A 20,095-nucleotide genomic window follows, 5' to 3' on the forward strand; every position below is an offset into this window, starting at 1 on the left:
TTCAATTTAGTTGCTTGCTTCAACTGTCAGTTTAGTACTGATGCATTAACTGTATGTGCATTGCTACACGTGTATGTGCATGCTGGTTCAAGTGTTTACATGTATTAGTACTGATGCATTAACTACATCACTATATTGCTGATCCAACAAGTTTGCTTCACATGTATTACATGTATGTGCATGCTCGTCTAAATGCTTTCCTTTATTGATATAAGTGCATCATTTTACTTTATCCCTGTTGTATCTGATTGTTGTTTATTCTATTTTGCAAGAACCACCTCAAGATCATCCATGTCAAGGATGACAAGGTCAAACCCGAGGCCAACCAGTGGTATGCAAGTTGCTCCTTGTGGTTATACTTTCAGATTTATAAAATGTGTCTTAATATGCTAAGTAAAATGTAATATGCTAAGTAAAATATCTTGGAGGCTCGTGATGTAAAATACTGTCAGATTTTATTATGCAAATGTATTGTTGTAGTCTGAATTAGCTGGCTTAGCTGTGCCTGTGTGATGTTACTCTTCCTTAGCTGAATAAGTAGGATTAAATGATAATAAAATATCATAAGATATGTTTGGCTGTCTGTCCATGCATTCCAACAATTAACCTAATAATTATGTTTAGTTTGCCTTGCAAAGATGAGCATCCTCTCACCGACTACGAGAAGGTTAGGGCTAGAAATATGACGAGGAACAATCGGATATTCCGGTCCCTTGGCATTGATGCAATAGCGTCAATGATTAGGAAAACAAATGATGTACAAGAAGGTACAACTAATGGGGTTCAAGAAGGTAGTGGAGTTACCAGTGATGACCCAGAGTACAATCCTAAGGAGGATGAAGTTGTAGTGCACAAGACTGTTAAGGTGCAAACTCTGTCTTGCTTGGAGGGTTCGGGTTCTTGTATGCTCTATGTTTACTTGTGCTCACATATTTATCTAGTGATCTATTTTTTTCTGTGCTATTTATACAAGGCACTGAAGGAATCTAGAACGAAGAGGCCTGGTGTTAAGAGGACAGCCAACAAGAAGAGGAAGAGCTCATAAGCATTTGTTGCAATGCCTCCAGGAAGGGTGATGGCCCCACCTCCAGGACAAACAAAGAGGATCCTGGAACCTGATGAACCTGATAGAGTCACAAGGTAGAAAGCAACTATGGAGGCTGTGAAGTTGTAGCCCACTTGATTGGTCATTCTGGTGATGAAACAATGTCTTCCTCTATTTGAACCTGTGAACCCGATGAAGTATTTTGTGAAGCTGTGCACGTGTGAAGTTGTCAATTATTTAAGTTTTGTTTGGACCATTTTGTTTGGGCACTAAAGTTAGTTTGGACAGCAAAAAGGCCGAGGCCCAAACAAGAAATAGACTAAGAAGGCTTGGGCCTAAAAAAGAGTAGGCCAAGGCCCAAATTAGAATTTGTCTAAAAAGGCTTGGGCCTAAAAAAAGAGTAGGCCAAGGCCCAAATAAGAACTGGACTAAAAAGAGTTGGCCAAGGGCCAAAAGAAAAGTGGACTAATAAAAAACCTGCTCAGTAAAAGATTCTATCCCAGAAAATAAAAGGCCAAATTATTGGGCCCTGCCCATGTAGACGACCGGAATGGACCGGGCTGAATCTTATTTACGACCTTTTCATTTGGTCATAATTCTACCACATCAGCCTGCCACGGTGGATCTGACGTGGTGCGGGCAGATGGCTAGTGACCAAATCATTTGGTCGTTAAACCTACGACCTTCTGTTTGGTCATAAAATCCTACGACCAATCCAGAAAAAAGGTCGTTATAGTTCATTCAAGACCCTCAGCTTTAGACCTTCTGTTTTTGGTCATAAAAAGGTCACAAATGGAAGTCAATGACCATTCAGTGACCAATATTGAAGGTTGTTAGTTGACATATTTCTTGTAGTGGCTTGGACTGTCAGGATGTCAGGATCTGAAGATAGCCAGAACAATTTTAGAGAGGACACTGTTGAGATGGACTCAGGCACCAGTCCTAAGAGGACACCTAATGACCCAGGTACTACCAGCTCCCATGGCTTGCCCAAGGCAACTACCAGGTCTAGAAGGAGGATTTATTTTGATGAAGAAGATGTTGATTTTCTCCCACATATTTCTGCGCCACAGAAGCAAAAGGAGAAGGCTCTTGCCAAGATGACTGACACAAAGCAGTATGCCAAACCTTTTGACATTACAGCTTTAGAAGCTAGGCTTGCAAAGAAGCCAGGTCAGAAGAGGGCAAGGAAGAGAATTGTCCATGTTATTGGAAGGCCAACCTCAATGTATGAAGGCCAAGCTCAATATATGCACCACCTCCTAAGAAGAAGAAGCTCATGGATGATGCCATGCCAAATAAATCAGCTCCAAAGCCTGCTGCAACTAAAGCTAAGAAGGTTGTAGCTCCCAAGAGGACTACCAAGGACATACCTGCAGCTGAAAAAGGAGAAATGCATTGCTTCCAGAGCCTTTGCTGCATAGGAAGAAGAAGATGAAGCACCTATCCTTATGAAGCTAAGACCTCATCTGCCACAGCACAATGATGCTCATCCAGTTGGTGAGGATATGAAGAAAAGGAGAGATGCGGGGCTCAGGAAGTGGAGATCCATTGATCCATATGATGTCCGGAGAAGGGTTGTTGTTGATCCTCACTTTCACACGAAGGAGCAATAGGATTTCTTTGAGATTGTATTATTTGATAAGAGTCCAACTGTCAATGATATGAGATACGTTGATTGGGCTTACATCAAAGCCAATGAGGATTACGTTCCCCATGTGAGAGAGAACTTCAATCTTGTTGACATTGAAGAGTTTGTTAAGAGAGATGACATCAGGGAATGACGAAATGATCATGCAATTCTACTCAACAGTTCACTTATATGATGATGGCACAATTGTCTGGATGACTAATGGTCATAAATATGAAGCCACAATTTATGAGTGGGCCACTATCATTGGTGCCCCAAAGGAGAAGGTAGGAGACTTGGATGTCTATTCTGAGTCAAAGATGAATCACAATTCCCTGGCTAATATGTACAACCAATTCCTCGCCAGTATGTTGCTATACACAAGTTTGGGTTTGTCTATTTCTTGTAAGCAGGAATACCTACTACTAACGTTATCATGAGATACACCTTGTTGCCTAAATCAGGTAATGACAAGATGATTAGAGGTTAGTCTAACAACATGTTGCACCATCTAGACACCCACACTCGCTTTAAGGTGATGGAATTGATAGTAGAGACTATCAGGAGGACTGCTGCACATAAAAAGAGATCTTCTGGATATTCCCCATACGTTTAGATGCTCACCAATGCCAAGATTGGCAACCATGCATATCTTCTCGATCGTCCCCACATGCCCCTTTAGCCTGAATTTTAAGATTAACGTGGTTGTGTGGATGACACCGATCCCAGCTCAGCCACAGCTAGAGAGGCAGCAGAGGCAGAGGCTGCTAGGAATGTGCCATCACCAGTTCCACAACTCAGAACCCAAGCTGAGCAAATGGCATTCCTAGTGAGCATCATCCAAGGTATGGATAAGAACATGTCGGACATTATGCAGAACCAAAAGAGCTTAGAGAGGATCATGGAAACCAAATTCCATGATATGGACGTCAAAGTGACAAAGATGTATGCTAGTGTTGAACAACTCAAGCGTGAAGTTGATGGTGTGCAGTCACCCAAATCAACTAGTGATGATGAAGAGTCACCTGCTCGCACTACTACTTAGTTCAGTACCCAGCACAAATCAGCAGTTGTGCATGTGATGGAAGCAAGACCGTCTTCATCAGCTCAGGCATCTACACCTTCAGCTTCAGCCCCAGCTCCAGCACCTCCAGTATCAACACCTTTAGCTCTAGGGACTTTTGTTGAAGCCTTCGTCGATGCTCTCCGCTTCGCTCCATCATCAACTGCCGGAGGAGATCGAACCTAGAGGGACGATATGTTCTAGACCTTTGAACTATTTGGTAAATTATTACCAAAGGGGGAGAAGTGTATAGATCATTAGCGCTTCTAGAGAGAGCTTTTGATTTTATTTTCATTTTGGTTTTTCAAAACATTTGTCTCGTTGGATGACTTTATCCATTTTCATGTGTTTGATCATACGCTTTGATTGGTTGATGCTACTATGTTATTATCTTTGAGATATCCATATGATAATCATTCACTTACTTGATTGGTGTTATGTGCATTACTATTCATTCATTCAAACGCAAATTATAAATAATGCACAAATTTAGGGGGAGCTCTTGCTTTTCACATACTTCTCAAAGCGTCGATGCTAATCATTGGTTATATCTTTTGTCGAAGCTTTGATCTATATGTTGTCATCAATTACTAGAAAGGGGGAGATTGAAAGCACAATTGCTCCCTAAGGTGGTTTTGGTAATTAATCCCAACATATGCATCATTGGACTAATGATCTTATCCAAGTATATTTCAGGAAAGTTCAAAGATGCTTTGGTTATACGGTTGTGTGGAGATGCCCCTTTGATGCAAGGAAGGAATAAGATTGGCACAAGACTGAAGCTAGAAGACTCTACATTTTACATTTGTGAGAAATCACTTTTGAGTCCATAGGAAAGCCAATACTATTAGAAGGGGTGAAGTATTATGATGAATTGGTTGCTAAAGTGCTTAGAGATAGCCACCAAAAATACTAGGCCATGTTCCCACAAATCATATCTGTCCCAAGCCACAAAACCAAAATCAGTGCCACCAAATTTTCATATCCAGCCATGTCGATTTTACACTTAGACAGATCTTATGCCAAACCACCATATCGATACAACAAACATTCCTATCAGTGCCACCGAGATTGGGTGACCAATATTCTGTTGAGGTGGTTTCAAGTCTTGGAATTTCCAAGTTTGACACCGGCTTCACCGAGTTTGGGAATCGAGTCTAGGTCATCGTATCGGTACCACCGAGATTCATATATCGGTTTCACCAAGAATACAAATTTGCCAAATTTAGTGCAACTTGGTACCACCGAGATTCACATTTCGGTGTCGCCGAGTTAGGCAACAATGTTGAAACAGTTGGATTTTGTGGGATGCCTATATATAACCCTCCACCTACCTCTCATTCGTAGAGGAAGCACTTAGAACACACATATCATTGCCAGATCCATTTTTCTGAGAGAGAGCCACCTACGCATGTCTTGAGATCAAGAGATTCCAATCCTACCATTTGAAACTTGATCTCTAGCCTCCCCGAGTTGCTTTCCACCAAATCAATCTCTCCTACACATGCCAAATCTGTAAGAGAGTGATGGAGTGTTGAGGAGACTATCTTTTGAAGCACAAGAGCAAGGAGTTCATCGTTCTAACGCATCTATTACCTTTTGGAGGGCGGTGCCTCCTATATTGGTTAGGTGTTGCTTGGGAGCCTCCTACTTTGTGTTGTGGAGTTGAACCAAGAAGTTTATAAGGGCTAGTTGATCGCCTACTTCGTGAAGATCTACCGTGAGTGAGGCTAGTCCTTCGTGGGTGCAAGCCATGGTGTAATAGACAAAGCCGCTTCTTCGTTGACCCCTTGTTGGTGGAACCGTTTGTGGACTCTCGCAACCATTACCCTCCGTGGGTTGAAGTCTCCACTAACATGGACATATGATAGCACCACCTATCAGAACCATGCCAAAAATCGCCACGTCAACTTTTGCATTTGATCTCCCTATATATCTTACCCTCTACTTTACACTTGCATGTTTTACATTCTGTTGCTATACTCTTAGATTGCTAAAACTGGCCCACAACTAAAATTGGGAAAAGGATAAGTTTTTATTGGTCAAGTAGTCTAATCACCCCCCCCCCCCTCTAGACATACTTCCGTTCCTACAGTAGACAAGTTTACAAAATGGATCGAAGAAAAGCATGTCAGCTCCGCCAAGGCCGGGCCAGACATTGACTTCATATATGGTGTCGTACACCGTTACGGTGTTCCGCATAGCATAATAACGAATAACGGATCCAATTTCACTGCCGAGGAGGTCAAAGATTGGTGTGCAAATTTGGGCATCAAGCTCGACTATGCCTGAGTATGTCACCCGCAGATCAATGGACAAGTGAACGGGCCAATGGGTTCATTATGAGTGGTATTAAACCTCGGCTCGTTCGCTCTCTGAAAGAGTCCGACTGCAAATGCGTGGAGGAGCTCGACTCCGTACTATGGGGCTTGCGTACTGCTTGCTAGCAGTCTACAACAATGACACTAGAAGAATGTTGTTGACGTGTGCCTGACTTGATGCCTCCACGGCAACAGAGCCAGAACTGCTCCCAGTTGCTCAACAATTAGTAATTGTCTTGAAATGGCCCACCAGCGTGTGGGTTCGCGGTAGTTTTCGAGGGTAGAGTATTCAACCCAAATTTGTTGGTTCGCACGACGGGAAGTGGGAGTATACTCACAAAGATTAGCAGCTGAATGTGTCCAATTCAACCACACCTGAAAGATTAGTATCTGCAAGCGGAGTATTAGTAGCAAAGTAGTATGATAACAACGGGGTCAGAAACGATCAGGTGACAAGGCAGACTATTCCTAACTGTTGTATCAATGGCGCCAGAAAAGTATTGTAGCAGGTAGCAGCAGTGTAACGAATAACAGCAGTGGCAAGGAACAACAGTAGTGATAGCAGTAGCAAGTAGCAACAGTAGCGAGTAACAGTAGCAGCAAGTAACAACAGTAGTAACAACACCAGAGCAAAGCAAGTAACAGTAGCAGCAACAGTAGTAACAGCAGCAGAGCAAAGCAAGTAACAGCAGCAACAGTAGTAACAGCAGCAGAGCAAAGCAAGTAATAGCAGCAGTGGGACAAACTCGTAGGCAATGGGTCGGTGATACGTTTGAAAGACATTCATCATGCAACAGTTATAACACGGAGTGATATGTGGCTAGCTCCCATTCGTCAATGTGATGTAGGCATGCATTCCATGTGTATTCATACGTGCTTAGGGAAAAGAACTTGCATGACATCTATTGTCCATCCCTCCCGTGGCAGCGGGGTCCAAAAGGATACTACGGGATATTAAGGTTCTCCTTTAATAAAGAACCGGAACAACGCATTAGCACTTGGTGAACACATGAACTCCTCAAACTATGGTCATCACCGGGAGTGGTTCCGGTTATTGTCACTCCGGGGTTGCCGGGTCATTACACATAGTAGGTAACTACAACTTGCAAGATCGGATGTAAAACACACATATATTGGTGACAACATAATAATTTCATATCTGAAATCATGGCACTCGGGCCCTAGTGACAAGCATTAAGCATGGCAAAGTAGTAGCAACATCAATCTCAGAACATAGTGGATACTAGGGATCAATCCCCGTCAAAACTAACTCGATTACATAATAGATCTCATCCTACTCATCACCGCCCAGCGAGCCTACAAATAGATTACTCACGAACGATGAAGAGCTTCATGGAATTGGAGAGGGAAGAAGGTTGATGATGACGATGGCAACGATTTCCCCTCTCCGGAGCCCAAAACGGACTCCAGATCTGCCCTCCAGATGAAGAACAGGATGTGGCGGCGCCTCCGTATCGCAAACGCGATGAAATCTTCTCTTCTGATTTTTTCTGGATGAAAGTGAATTTATAGGGCTGGAGTTGGGGGCGGCAGAGCCACGTGGGCCCCACAAGCTTCGTTGTTGCGGCCAGGGGGTGGCCGCGGCAACAGGGCTTGTGGCCCACTGGCCCATCCCCTCCGGTGGATCTTTGCGCAGGTATTTTTCATATTTTCCAAAAATATTCTCCGTAAATTTTCAGGACGTTCCGAGAACTTTCATTTCTGCACAAAAGCAACACCATCGCAATTCTGCTGAAAATAGCGACAGTCTGGTTTAGTTCCATTCCAATCATGCAAATTAGAGTCCAAAACAAGGGCAAAAGAGTTTGGAAAAGTAGATACGATGGAGACGTATCAACTCCCCCAAGATTAAAACCTTGCTTGTCCTCAACCAACTCAGTTGACAAACTGGAAGAGAAATAAAAACTTTGACAAACTCTGTTTGATCTTGTTGTTGCAACTATGCCTAACTGATAACCAGAATTTCAGCAAGTTCACAAGTTAACCACATAAGCAAGTGGCACAAAGGTCTCACGGTAAACTAATATCAATGGCATAATCAGCTAGCGAGCAAATAATAATGAGTTTAAGATACCAATAATTCAATCAAAACAAGCATGAAGCAATATCAATAGGTGGTATCTCGCTAGCTCTTTCTGAGACCGCAACACATAAATGCACAGCACTTTCAAAGATCAAGGCTGACTAAACATTGTAATTCATAGCAACGAAGATCCAGTCATAGTCATACTCAGTATCAATCAAAAGCAAAGCATAACAATGACAGGGGTGCTCTCTAATTGGTGCTTATATAAGAAGAGGATGACACAACAGGAAAATAAATAGACAGGCCCTTCGCAGAGGGAAGCATTGATTTGCAGAGGTGCTAGAGCTCAAGCTTTGAAAACAGAGATAATAATTTTGGGTGGCATGCTTTCATTGTCAATGCAATGACCAAGAGTTCTCAATATCTTCCACGCTACTCATGCTATAGGCGGTTCCCAAACAGAAAAGTAAAGTTTTAACTCCCCCACCACCAATCAATCACACTCCACGGCTAGCCGAATCCTCGGGTACCGTCCATACTAACATCAATCCGGGGGAGTCTTGTTTTACAGTTATGTTTTTGATTTAAGCGTGGAACTGGGCATTCCAATTACTGGCCCCTTTCTTGAGAATGACAGTGAAGAAACACATGTCGAGGATAACACGCCTAACTTGGAAGATACCAATAGCCCCCTGTCACCACATGAGCAGTTCGGGCATGCAAAACAGATTATTTCTTGAAGGTTTAGATAATGGCACATGCAAATTTACTTGGAACGGTAGGTAAATACCGCAAATAGGTAGGTATGGTGGACTCTCATGGAAAAACTTTTGGGTTTATGGAAGTGGATGCACAAGCAGTATTCTGCTTAGTACAAGTGAAGGCTAGCAAAAGACTGGGAAGCGACCAACTAGAGAGCGACAACAGTCATCAAGATGAAATGAGTTTGACTAACATGGAGTGCAAGCATGAACAAGATATAAATCACCATGAACACTAACATCATAGAGGCTATGTTGATTTTGTTTCGACTACATGCATGAACATGCGCCAAGACAAGCCACTTGAATCATTCAAAGGAGAATACCATCCTATCATACTACATCATAGTCATCTCAAAATCTATGTTGGCATTCAAGACAAACCATTATAAGCTCCTAGCTAAATAAGCATGGCATCAGAAACTATAATCTCTAAGTTGTCATTGCAAACATGGTTCTCTCACAATAAAGCTGAATCTGGGACGACAAGCTAGTCATATTTACAAAAACAAAATAGATAGAGTTCATACCAGATTTTCCAGTCTCAGTCACTTCATCATATATCGTCATTATTGCCTTTCACTTGCACGATCGAACGATGTGAACAATAATAGGCCTGCTCATGCATTGGACTAAGCTGAATCTGCAGGCAAACACAAAGGAGAAGACAAAGTAATATGGCTCTTTGAAAGCTAAACAGGTATGCATACAAGAGGCAATAAACATTGTAACCAATATCTTCTATCTTGACCCAAAGAAAAAGAAAACTATTTACACGGGAAAGCTCCCAACAAGCAAAAGAAGAAAGGAAAATATTTTTGGGTTTTCTCAAAAAGACACAAAACAAGAAAACAAGAAAACGAAAATAAACTAGCATGGATAATACAGTGGCAAAGTGTAAACACCGACGAACAAAGTGAATGCATAAGCATGAATGTAAGATCGGTGAGAACACGTAGTCCTCCAAGCTTAGGCTTTTGGCCTAGCTTGGTCTACTCCCAAGGCGGGAAATAACCAGCTCCGGGATACTACGAAACAGACTGTGGATGCCACCTCTGTGTGAGCTCCTCTGGCTCCCACTGATAAACTGGCGTCTGGTACTCGACTGGCAGCTCGGGCACGGGCACCTGTGGTTGGGCTAAGCCCCAATATGCGTAGATGTCCGTGGGCTTAATAGTGTACCTTCCTGCATGAAGATCGAACAAAGAAGGAGCATGCAAAGTAATAGTCTCTCGAGTACCCTGACTAAATACCAGGTTATAAATTATCCGTCTACTAGCATCTCTATCCAGAAAATCATGGTGAACCATGCTGTCATAATCCAGATATTTCTAAGGAAGAAGCATATCTTCTTCCTCGCGAAGTATAATAGGTATCTCAAAGTTTCTAGCAAGACGAGTAGCATAGATACCTCCATAGACGACACCTTTGGAACGGTTTGTGTTTAACCACTGAGCTACTATAGCACCTAGGCTATAAGTCTTAGTGCTATAAAGGCTTTTGCGCAAAACCGCAAGGTCTGGAGAGCTAAGTGATCCAGCCTCCCCACGGCCAATCAAACATTTTCCCACAAATAATGAGAAGTACCGAAGCACAGGAAAATGTATGCTAGCAATTCTAGCGCGAGACACTCCTCTCTCCTCTCCAACAGCAATAGTACCTATGAAACCCTCCAAGTCCAATGGACGAGGATCATGAATATCCCCAACATAAGGTAATTTGCATGCATTGCAAAAATCCTGTAGTGTCATGCACTGGGGGATATCGTACAACATGAACTCAACCATGGGAGGATTCTTCCTCGGATAAAAGTTGAAGCTTTGAAAGAAAATATTGGTGAGGAGGAGGTATTGTGAGAACTTATCTTCAACGAACGCGGTAAGACCGGCGTCTCTACCAAGTAATAAAAGTCTTCATAAAGCCCGGCGACGCGCAAAAATTCATCACTTGGCCACTCGCACGCTCGAACTTCCGTGACTCGAGGAACCATGTACTTGGGGTAATTCTTCTCATCCTCCTTGGGGTTACAACTTGAAGAGCCTCTCAAGAACCTCCTCCTCTTTTTTCCTTTTCTAGTTCTGAAAAATTCTGAAATTTTTAGAGACTTCGAAAGAAAGGTGAATAAAGATTAACCCAACTCGTAGAAGCTACTCCTACTAGTGCCTAGAGACCGTATCACGCGCTAAAACTACTTGGGACCAGCTAAAATCAACATTTAAAGCTCAAGAACAGGGTCACCAAGGTAGCAAGAATACGCGAAGGATAAAGCACTAGAGAAAAAACTAATTGGACCAATGGAGGAGTCACTTACCAAGGAGTAATTTCCCAAAAATGTTTCGGAGAATGATGCTTTGAGCAAGGAGATCGAAAATCACAGCCAAATGAGCAGGAACCCGGGTTTGAGCTGCGAAACAATTTTTTTGGAGGTAGAGGAAGAGGATGGGAGCTCGAATGAGTGGAGGGGGTCCCTGTGGGCCCCACAAGCTTGCTTGCCGCGACCAGGGGGGTGGCCGCGGTGACAGGGCTTGTGGCCCACTGGTGTGGCCCCCAGGCCAGCTCTCAGTCCCAGTATTTTTCAAATATTCCATAAAAATCATACTAGATTTTCAGGACCATCGGACAACTTTTATTTTCGCGGTATTTTTCTCCGGGACGCTAAAACAGGAAACAGGAAAAACTAAACTAAACCTATCATTTTTCTTCTAAGAAAAAGAAAGTGAAAGCTTAAAACAGAGGTATGTGACTCTTTGATTCATCCATTTCATGGTCATCGAAAGAAATCCGTCAATGGGGTTGATCAAATCCTCATGACAAACTTTCTCGAATCGCAAAAAAGAACGGAAATTTTTTGAATAGCCACTAAGTCACCTCAATGGGGATGTGTATCTCCCCAACAAGAAAATCATACTTCATCTTGACACGAGGAATAGGGCATTCAAAGCTCCCAATAAGAATCAATGAAGTTTTTTCGATAGCATTGATGCAATGTACTTGATATCGTTTCTTCGGAAAGTGCACGGTATGCTCATTACCGTTGACATGGAAAGTGACATTGCCTTTGTTGCAATCTATAACAGCCCCTTCAGTGTTTAAAAAGGGTCTTCCGAGGATGACACACATGGCATCGTCGTCGGGAATATCCAAGATAACAAAGTCTGTTAAGATAGTGGTGTTAGCAACCACAACAGGCACATCCTCTCAAATGCCGACAGGGAAAGCAGTTGATTTGTCGGCCATTTGTAGAGAGATTTCAGTGGGTGTCAACTTATCCAGTTCATGTCTACGATAAAGAGAGAGCGACATAACACTAACACCGGCTCCAAGGTCACATAAGGCAGTTCTTATGTAGTTTCCTTTAATGGAGCAAGGTATAGTGGGCACTCTGGGATCACCAAGTTTCTCAGGAGTTCCACCTTTGAAAGTGTAATTGGCGAGCATGGTGGAGATCTCAAGATCTGGTATCTTCCGTTTATTAGTCACGATATCCTTCATGTACTTGGCATATGGAGACATTTTAAGCATATCAACTAACCGCATCTGCAGAAAGACTGGTCTTATCATTTCAATAAAGCGCTCAAATTCCTCATCATCCTTTTTCTTGGATGGCTTAGGAGGAAAGGGCATAGGCCTCTGAACCCATGGCTCCCTTTCTTTATCATGCTTCCTAGCAGTGAAGTCATTCTTATCATATCTCTTAGGTTGTGGGTTATCAGGATTAATCGAAGGTTCAAACTCCATATCCTTATCATTGCTAGGTTGAGCATCATTATGAACATCGTTGTCCATATTGTCACCACGTTCATGTTCATCACCAGATTGTGTTTCTGCATCAGACGCAGAAATATTATTTGGTTCTTCAGGTGTGACAGTATTTTGTGGACTAACATGCAGGTTTCTATCATCCTTCTTCTTCTCCTTAGGATGACTGGGTGTATCGGCATTAATTCCTTGAGAATCTTGATCAATTATCTTAGGATGACCTTCAGGATACAAAGGTTCCTGAGTCATTTTGCCTCCTCTAGTAATGACTCTGACAGAGTTGTCATTTAATTCATTGAGAAAGTCATTCTGAGCTTTAAGTACTTGCTCTACCTGAGTAGTAATCATAGAGGCATGTTTACTCAGAAGCTTCAAATCATTGACATTTTTGTCTACACAAGCACTTAATGACTAAGCATACGAGTACTTTGTTCCAAATGTCTGCTAACATAATTATTGAAACTCTGTTGTTTGGCAACAAAGTTGTCAAATTCATCAAAGCATAAGCTAGCAGGTTTATCAAAAGGAATATCACTCTCATCAAACCTACACAGAGAATTTACTTCTACTACGTGTATCAGGTTATCGAGACCATGGATCTCCTCGATAGGTGGTAGATTTTTGACATCTTCAGATCTAATGCCTTTCTCTTGCATAGATTACTTGGCTTCTTGCATATCTTCGGGACTGAGGAATAGAGTACCTCTTTTCTTCGGAGTTGGCTTAGGAGGTGGTTCGGGAATAGTCCAAGCATTATCGTTGATCAAGATGTTATTCAGTAGAGTATCAGCGTGTTCTACAGTTTGTTCCCTAAAAACACAACCGGCACAACTATCTAGGTGGTCCCTAGAAGCATCGGTAAGTCCGTTATAGAAGATATCAAGTATCTCGTTCTTCTTAAGAGGGTGATCAGGCAAAGCATTCTGTAGCTGGACGAGCCTCCCCCAAGCTTGTGGGAGACTCTCTTCTTTGAGTTGAGCATAGTTATATATTTCCTGCAAGGCAGCTTGCTTCTTATGGGCAGGGAAATATTTCTCACAGAAGTAATAGACCATATCTTGGGGACTACTCACACATCCAGGAGCAAGAGAAGTGAACCAGGCTTTAGCGTCATCCTTTAGAGAGAAAGGAAACAGCTTAAGGATATAGTAGTGGCGGATCTTCTCCTCACTAGTGAAAAGGGTGGCTATATCGTGTAGTTTGGTAAGATGGGCTACGACTGTCTCAGACTCATAACCGTGAAAAGGATCAGATTTGACTAGAGAGATTATCTGAGGGTCGATAGAGAATTCATAATCCTTATCGGTGATAAAGATAGGTGAAGTGGCAAACTTCGGGTCGTATTTCACCCTAGCTTTGAGAGATTTTTCCTTCCATTTGAGAAGTAATTTCTCAGCGTCATAGGCATCCTTACACGCAAGAAAATCCTCAGCTATCTCTCCCTCCATAACGTAACCCTCAGGTATATCAGGCAATTCATATCTAGGTGAGCTAGATCTAGCAGAAGCAAAAGCAGGTTCTATCTCAATAGTATTGGCAGTTGCAGAAGCATCACGAGCATTGGCAGTAACTCTAGCAATATGAGCATCAAGGAATACCCCTAGTGGCACATCAGGCAAAGTAGCATCTCTAGCAGTATCAAGCATAGTATCATCAGGCAAAATAGCATCTCTAGCATCATCAGGCAAAGCAGTATCAAGCATAGCATCTCTAGCAGTATTAGGCATAGCATCATAAAGCATAGTAGCATCATAAGCATCATCAAGCACAGGCGACATATCAAGATTTCTAGCAGGAGGTGATGTCTCAAACTTACTCATAACTAAAGGTGAATCAAGTGCAGAGCTAGATGGCAGTTCCTTACCTCCCCTCGTAGTTGAGGGCAAGACTTTGCTTTTTGGATCTTTCAGATTCTTCATAGCGATCAGCAGATATAAATCCCAAGTGACTCAGAGAATATAGAAAACCTTTCCCGACAACGGCGCCAGAAAAGAGTTGCTTGTTAGCAGTCCACAGCAACAGAGCCAGAGCTGCTCCCACGGCAGAATGTTGTTGACGTGTGCCTGACTTGATGCCTCCACGGCAACAGAGCCAGAACTGCTCCCAGTTGCTCAACAATTAGTAATTGTATTGCAATGGCCCACCAGCGTGTGGGTTCACTGTAGTTTTCGAGGGTAGAGTATTCTACCCAAATTTGTTGGTTCGCACGACGGGAAGTGAGAGTATACTCTCAAGTATTAGGAGCTAAATGTGTCAGATTCAACCGCACCTGAAAGATTAGTATCTTCAAGCGGAGTATCAGTAGCAAAGTAGTATGATAACAATGGGGTCAGAAACGATCTGGTGACAAGGCAGACTATTCCTAACTGTTGTATCAATGGCGCCAGAAAAGTATTGTAGCAGGTAGCAGCAGTGTAACGAGTAACAACTGTGGCAAGGAACAGCAGTAGTGACAGCAGTAGCAAGTAGCAACAGTAGCGAGTAACAACAGCAGCAAGTAACAACAGTAGTAACAGCAGCAGAGAAAAGCAAGTAACAATAGCAGCAACAGTAGTAACAGCAGCAGAGCAAAGCAAGTAACAACAGCAGCAACAGTAGTAATAGCAGCAGAGCAAAGCAAGTAATAGCAGCAGTGGGACAAACTCGTAGGCAATGGGTCGGTGATTCGTTTGGATGACATTCATCATGCAACAGTTATAACACGGAGAGATATGTGGCTAGCTCCTGTTCGTCAATGTGATGTAGGCATGCATGCCGTGTGTAGTCATACGTGCTTAGGGAAAAGAACTTGCATGACATCTATTGTCCATCCCTCCCGTGGCAGCGGGGTCCAAAAGGATACTATGGGATATTAAGGTTCTCCTTTTAATAAAGAACCAGAACAACGCATTAGCACTTGGTGAACACATGAACTCCTCAAACTATGGTCATCACCGGGAGTGGTTCCGGTTATTGTCACTCCGGGGTTGCCGGGTCATTACACATAGTAGGTAACTACAACTTGCAAGATCGGATGTAAAACACACATATATTGGTGACAACATAATAATTTCATATCTGAAATCATGGCACTGGGGCCCTAGTGACAAGCATTAAGCATGGCAAAGTAGTAGCAACATCAATCTCAGAACATAGTGGATACTAGGGATCAATCCCCGTCAAAACTAACTCGATTACATAATAGATCTCATCCTACTCATCACCGCCCAGCGAGCCTACAAATAGATTACTCACGAACGATGAAGAGCTTCATGGAATTGGAGAGGGAAGAAGGTTGATGATGACGATGGCAACGATTTCCCCTCTCCGGAGCCCAAAACGGACTCCAGATCTGCCCTCCAGATGAAGAACAGGATGTGGCAGCGCCTCCGTATCGCAAACGCGACGAAATCTTCTCTTCTGATTTTTTCTGGATGAAAGTGAATTTATAGGGCTGGAGTTGGGGGAGGCAGAGCCACGTGGGCCCCACAAGCTTGGTTGTTGCGGCCAGGGGGTGGCCGCGGCAACAGGGCTTGTGGCCCACTAGCCCATCCCCTTCGGTGGATCTTTCCGCAGGTATTTTTCATATTCTCCAAAAATATTCTCCGTAAATTTTCAGGACGTTCCGAGAACTTTTATTTCTGCACAAAAACAACACCGTGGCAATTCTGTTGAAAACAGCATCAGTCCGGGTTAGTTCCATTCAAATCATGCAAATTAGTGTCCAAAACAAGGGCAAAAGAGTTTGGAAAAGTAGATACGATGAAGGCGTATCACGTACCACCCCGAATCGTTCTACATGGTACACATTTTTTTCATAGTGTACGGGGCCGAATTTTTCCTACATGGTACCACCTCGGGTGCGTGTGTACGAGGAAAAAGAGGTCGATTTGGATCGGCAAGACGGCTTAGGCACATTGGAAGGAGAGCGCAACATAGCTCAGGACCAATTTGTTTTTTTATCAACAGCAAGCTCGGCGCTATCGGAGCAGAGATGTTCGGGCAAAGGCATGCAACATGACCGAACTCGTTCTATACCTCCCAGAGAAGCAGAATCATAAACTCAACCCAAAGTGGGAAGGACCTTTTATAATTGATGAAGTCTTAACAGGAGGAGCTTATCGCCTGCGCAACCCAGAGGACAGCCGCCTCGAGCCGAACCCATGGAATGCAGCTCGTCTTCAGTGTTTCTACGGCTAGACCGACGTCGTTATCTTCTTCATATCATTGTCCTTTTTCTTTTCGCCAAAAATTCCTTGTTTTCTTTTTTCGGGTTTATTAGACTATACCCATATGTGTTCGGCTTAACTGAACTGCTTCAAGCATTCATTGGAATATTCATGCTAAGTGGAATGATCAAATAGCACGTGGGGGCTTCATAAAGAAGCATTCTGATGTGTCCATCACATCTACATGTTTATATATACATCTCGACTCAACATCAATTCACGCCACTACATGCATCAATTGGACTTTAAGATCCTTGCAATGATGGGTTGCCTCGCTCCTGTGCTTACCCTCTACGTTCCCGATATATTCGGCTAGGGGGTAAAGGGACCAATGTGCGATTGTTATGACCGGTTTGCCCGGATACGTACCTCATACGGGTAAACCCAAAATCTCTCGTTTCTTAAGAGATAACTTGGTCGGCTACGAACGAGGTCCAGATAATCGGAAAATTTTGTCGTACATAACAGCTATCCGCACTACACGGAGACATGACTACAACAACTATAGTTTATGTAGCAGCCTGGAAAAAGGAATCGATTGAGGAACTATTTTTTTCGGAAGATGTTTCTTACATTGCATTGTAATATAATGTAATCCCCATGTGTGCTCTTTGTGTGTTACCACCACATGGCCGGATTACCTGGTTATCGGAAATAACTTACTGTTATCAAAGCATACAAAGTACGAAACAGTGCCCAGTTATTAACAGGGGAGGTAGAAGCCTATGGCCAGTTAAAGACAAAGTTTTACAAACATGAAGGGAAGTGTCCTAATGCACAAATATAACATTACACATGATCACGCCCTTGGCGGTTGGTCAAGATGATCTATTATGGCATCTAAAGTGCAACTTCTTGCGACAGGCGGGTGGCTGGCATCACCTGATCATAAACCAGGTGAAGGGGAATCTCTTTCGTATGTGGCCTCGCCAACCCAACTAGGGCCATGTGTTCGGGGTCAAGCCGGGCCAAGCGGGTCTTCACCATAGCCCACACCTCTCGAGCTCCTTCTCGACAGGCTGATGTCTTCCATAGCTCAAAGCGGCTCCGACTCCTTTGAATAGCTCATCAAGCTCAGCCATCCCTTCAGAGGAGTTTGATTTGGCCATAAATCTCGGATCATACTCCGCATAGCCTTTCCAGCCCACTCATGCACAACAGAAAGTTCCTTCAGCAGGTCCTCTCCAAAGGAGTCGGCTTCTTCCCCGGGACGCCTAGTCAAGAGACCTAGTCCAAAGGAGACGCACATTTTTGTGATCAACGCAATAACACAATGATTTATCACATAAGAGCTGAGGAATTTTACTTACAGTATATGCCGCTCTTTAAATTATGTTTCTCTTCACGGTTTTGCGCCAATTGAGCTTTCAAAATCTCAATTTCTTTAGCTTGCTTTTTATTCTCTTCTTTGAGTTGGTTGTTTTCTTCACGACATCGCTTTAATACACGATGACCAGCTTCAAGCTGAGATTTGGCGTACCTCTGAGAATCTCGAGATGCATCTAAATCCTTTTCCAATTGGCCTATTGATTCGCCTGCTATAACAAAATTCTTTGTTATAAACGGAATCCAACTGCAATTTAGCATATCAGAAATAATTTCCCTTACCATGTGCTTCTGTGGTGAATTTCATCACATCCTCCAGCTCGGCCCTACTAGCTTGAAGATTGGCTTGGCTTAGTTGGAAATCCTTGGATAATTTTTCATTTACCTGCTTTAAAGCCTCCAGGTTGACAAAGTCATGTCGACCCTTAATTCGCTTGTCCCGACCAAATTAAGGCTTGGGGCTACTGGGTCGAACTTTTGTTCGGTTATAAAGACACCGATGACTCACCTGCAGATTGGCAGACATTTGCCTTGCCACATCTTTAAGACCGGCTCGTGCAGCTCCAAGATACGCATCAGCCGATTTGAGAGCATTAAACTCTTGCTCGGAAAACACGGGGTGGCGCAGTGACTCCTTCCGCTATCATTCGAAAGTGATATGGGCCTAAATTTCTCTATTTGATTTGCATCTTTTGTTTTGGGTATCGAAGTAATAGTCCCATTGTTTAATCTAGCAATATCTAGAGTCCCTTTATGAAAATCATCAAAAAGATCTTTAAGATCATGTTTAAGCAACTTCCAATAATGTTGATAAAACTCAACGAACCATCTGGGTTTTATGATTTATTATAGACAAGTTAAGAATTTCTTCTTCCAAAAATTCCGTTGTTAACTTATCTCCAGCACCCTCAGGAACATTTTTGGAATTATCAATATTCGGAGAAATGGTAGAAATCTCTGGATGCCGAAAGAGTTTTGTTTGTAGAAAAATGAAATATAATCAACCGACTCTTTATTCCATCAATTCTACCCTCCTATTGGTCTAAATGACTAATTCTATTTTTTTTTCCTCCATTAGACTTGGCATGAAAAGAAATCAAGTTTTACCACCCCCTTCAAGAAGTTCATCTATTTTTTATTTTGTTATTTTGCCTCTTCTTGTTTCATAAGTGTATCCAATTGACACCTAGCTCCATTTGCCCAACTCTATCCTCATCAGCAAGACCATGTATTTCATAATGTCTGTAAATCCTGTCTAGCTTGTTGAGTATATCTCTTTTAAATTCTCTATGCATTAATTCAAATATTATTCCAACCTTTGAGTTTAGATCTAAGAATCACAAACCCCTTCTGACATTTGCATCTTCCTTCATCACTAATGGTTAACCACAGATGTTTATCATTTGTGTTAGTTTTATGTCATTACTCTATAAATCTTTACATCATCTTAGAACATCTCCAATAGATCTTAGATCTCTAAGAGCATATACAATCGAACCTCCTACTCTTTTCCTACACATCCGAAACGTGCGTCCGACCAGTGTCCGGTCAAAAAATGTCGATCCAACCCAATACCTTATTTCGCTTTTATATGTTCAGACTGACCGGGGTCTTTAAACCCGTCTCAAATATGGGAACTATATGAAGCTGCCCGATCACGTCGGGACAACCCACTCATGCCCACTTGGTCCCACTTGCAGCGACCCAGTCCTTCTTTCCATCCCGTCACTCTGTTGCTGGCTTGGAGAAGGCAACGACGCCGGTGGAGGAGGCGATGCCTTGCGCTGGCTCCGACATGGGTGGAGGCTGGCTCCAGCGTGGGCGGAGGCGGCGGCTGGCTCCGGCGAGGGCGGAGGCGACGGCTTGAGCCACGGTCCTCGCGGGCGTGCTAGCGTGGCCGGAGCTCGCGCGCTAGAGGTCTCACACGCCCGGGCG

This window comes from Hordeum vulgare, chromosome 2H (genome assembly GCF_904849725.1).
Source record: "Hordeum vulgare subsp. vulgare chromosome 2H, MorexV3_pseudomolecules_assembly, whole genome shotgun sequence".
Classification (NCBI taxonomy): Eukaryota; Viridiplantae; Streptophyta; class Magnoliopsida; order Poales; family Poaceae; genus Hordeum; species Hordeum vulgare.